This window comes from Littorina saxatilis, linkage group LG4 (assembly GCF_037325665.1).
Source record: "Littorina saxatilis isolate snail1 linkage group LG4, US_GU_Lsax_2.0, whole genome shotgun sequence".
Lineage (NCBI taxonomy): Eukaryota > Metazoa > Mollusca > Gastropoda > Littorinimorpha > Littorinidae > Littorina > Littorina saxatilis.
Genome location: NC_090248.1, coordinates 29,256,614 through 29,259,871, shown reverse-complemented (window position 1 = coordinate 29,259,871; position 3,258 = coordinate 29,256,614).

Here is a 3,258-nt window from a genome sequence, read left to right as displayed (position 1 = left end):
AGCATGTCGTAAGAGGCGACTAACGGATTCTGTTTCTCCTTTTACCCTTGTTAAGTGTTTCTTGTATAGAATATAGTCAATGTTTGTAAAGATTTTAGTCAAGCAGTATGTAAGAAATGTTAAGTCCTTTGTACTGGAAACTTGCATTCTCCCAGTAAGGTAATATATTGTACTACGTTGCAAGCCCCTGGAGCAAATTTTTGATTAGTGCTTTTGTGAACAAGAAACAATTGGCAAGTGGCTCTATCCCATCACCCCCCTTCCCTCCGTCCGTCGCGATATAACCTTGAACGGTTGAAAACGACGTTAAACACCAAATAAAGAAAAAAAGGAGTGATACCAATTCTTCCAACCAGTTTCGAATTGGAAAGAAAAATCACCCGTGTAAATCATCGACTTTGAAAATAATTCTTGTCTACAGCATCAGTGCAAATCGCTCTTATTTTGTCACTGTACTTTTCATGGGATGTGTGTACAACCGCGTTTGAATATATCTATTGTCTATATACAGCACCAGTACAATACGCTCTAATTTTCTCCTGCACTGATTTCCAGTAGAAAACGGAGCCGTCAACATAATCAACTTTGAATATTATTTTTTCCATAACATCAATGCAATTCGCTCTCATTTTGTAACGCCCTTTCAATGAGAGAAGAAGCTGCGCACGTCATCGGCCTTTAATACAATTTTTGTCTACAGCATCAATGCTACTTACTCTTATGTACTACTGAGCTTTCTATGGGAATAAAACCCGTGAGCATCATCATCTTTGAATATAATTCTTGTCTCTAGTAGCATCAGTGCAAATCGCTCTCATCTTCTACTGCGCGTTGAAATTCAAATTTGAATAACACTGCGCGAGAAAGGGATGCTATAGTATCAACGGGAGGCTGAGCGAGAGCAGTGCAAACAAGAGCCCTTCTCCTGTCACATTCAACACACACGTGCGTGTTTCACTCAACTGTGCAATCACGACACAAAACTTTCAAACCCGTGGAGCTGCGCCAGTTTCTAACTTCGCAGTGTAAAGAAAGAGATATATATGATTCTGAAGAAACTGAGTCAGTTTCGCATCAGTCTTGGTAAAAATGAGGTGTGAAAACAGGCAGTCTCGCTGACTTTCTCAAATCTGTTCAGGCTTTGACATGGAATAACTCCCGCACTCCACCCGGACACATACCTAAATTCAACACTCTTGATGCTTCCTGTGTTGAGTCGACATTTTTTCAATATTTAATAAATTTCGTAGATTGACACAAGTGGGTTTAAAAAAATAAATGAACACACAAATCTCACTGCACAAAAAACAGCCAGGCTGTTGCATTTTGGTATGTGTCCAAATCAGTAGTAGAAGGATGGCCTTATCCCATAAGACTACTTGAGCGGCGGGTCCATGGTTATTTACATGGTGGTTTACACGGGTGGGAATTCGAACTGCGGGTATAGTTACGCCCATCACTGTGCTAGTTTAGTGTGCAAATACTAAGAAGATGATCTCAAAGATTCAGAAGAAGCTGAATAAGTATTGAATATAGATATAGCTGAGATCATGCGTGTTAAAGATACCACTCTCCCATCCCACCACCAGCCACCCCTTTCTCATTAATTTTGTCAATAATGTTAGACCAGTCCAGGCGGGCTTTTTTTATTGGGATAAAAGCATCCTTCCATTTTGGCGCAGACAAACAAACATTCTACCGCCTGCATGGCTGATTTATGTGCAGCATGGGTATTATTTAGCTCAATTGATGTTGTAACCATGACCTATGTCAATCTGCGGTAAAATTTTAAAAAAAATATCCAACTCTGTGAGAGAAAAAAAAACCAACGCACCAGTCTGTTAATTTTTGTTATGTGCCATAGTGGATGCATGCTCTTATCCCGTGTACGAGACTAGAGGGATCAATTGTTGTGTAAATGATCACTTACACGAAGCAAAGGACAATATCTTTAATTCCGTTGTTGCACAAGTCGTGACTGAAGTTTCGAGTAATTTTTTTTTTGTCAAATAGAGATAATTGATGTTAAGCTGGGCTCTGGTAGTTACAAATGTGGTGTTTGGAACTGCAAATCAAAACTAAATCCTACGATGGTATGGTTTTGAATGCGTTATTGACAGAGTACATCTTTGATTTCAAACAAAATTCCTGTGCAAAAAAAAAAAAATTTCATCGTCGTGCCATCACTGTAGACTCAAAACGTGTATTTAGAGGATTAAGCTATGTGTAAATAGTTTCAAATTTAATATTTACAAAGCGTATCTCTGAGATTAAACTGAGGACAAATGCATGCAAAAGGAAATGTATGTTATTGCCGCACGTATCACCCCTGTTGTCCTTGACATATTCTTGCGGAGTTCTGAGGGTTTTTGTAACGTTCACCTTGAAGATGTTAGTCCTAGTATGCTTGTAAACAGTCCTGCTTAAATGTAAACGGTATACGCAAACATAGTTAATACGTTTAAATTCGTGTATTCCGTCCCATACGTGGTGGAATTCACGTTAGGTGCAAACATTGCTAATACCATAATGTCGCTCATTCTGTACCAAATTTGGTAGAATTTACTGTAATTCAAATAATGTTACGTGAACAACTCGCTGATTTCTAATTCTACATTTTGAAACATTGAATGATAAGGTATAAAATAAAAACAAGAAGAAAAAACCCCAGAAAACCTGAAAACTAGTTACTAGAAAGTCTCATTATGGACATCTCTGACATGATCTCGTTTTGTTTTCGTTTCGTGAATGTTTCGTTTTGTCTATCAATACAATCCGTCGCGATATAACCTTCGTGGTTGAAAACGACGTTAAACACCAAATAAAGAAAGAAATCAATACAATCTGAATCATATTGATTTAGCTGCCAACCACCATCTTCACCCCCAGTTCCCTAAGTTAGAGACCTTTTGTATGCATGCGTGGGTGCGTGCGTGCGTGCGTGCGTGCGTGCGTGCGTGCGTGCGTGCCTGCGTGCCTGCATGTAAGATTCAAATCACTGTCATCACAAGATAAAGATCGAAATGTGTCACCATCCCATACACTTTACATTTCTAAACTGAAATCCTTTATTTGCACGAAAAGATGAATTTCTCAAGCCTTTTCTATAAACAGACCAGACGATCATCGTATAGGTTTTGTCATGCAGGCTATGGGCTGAACAAGTTCTTCAGAATTTTGTGCAATTCAAAGTGAAAAGGACTTTTGTGGATAAATAATCCTTGTAGAACGAAGATAATCGTGAACGACTCAGGTCAT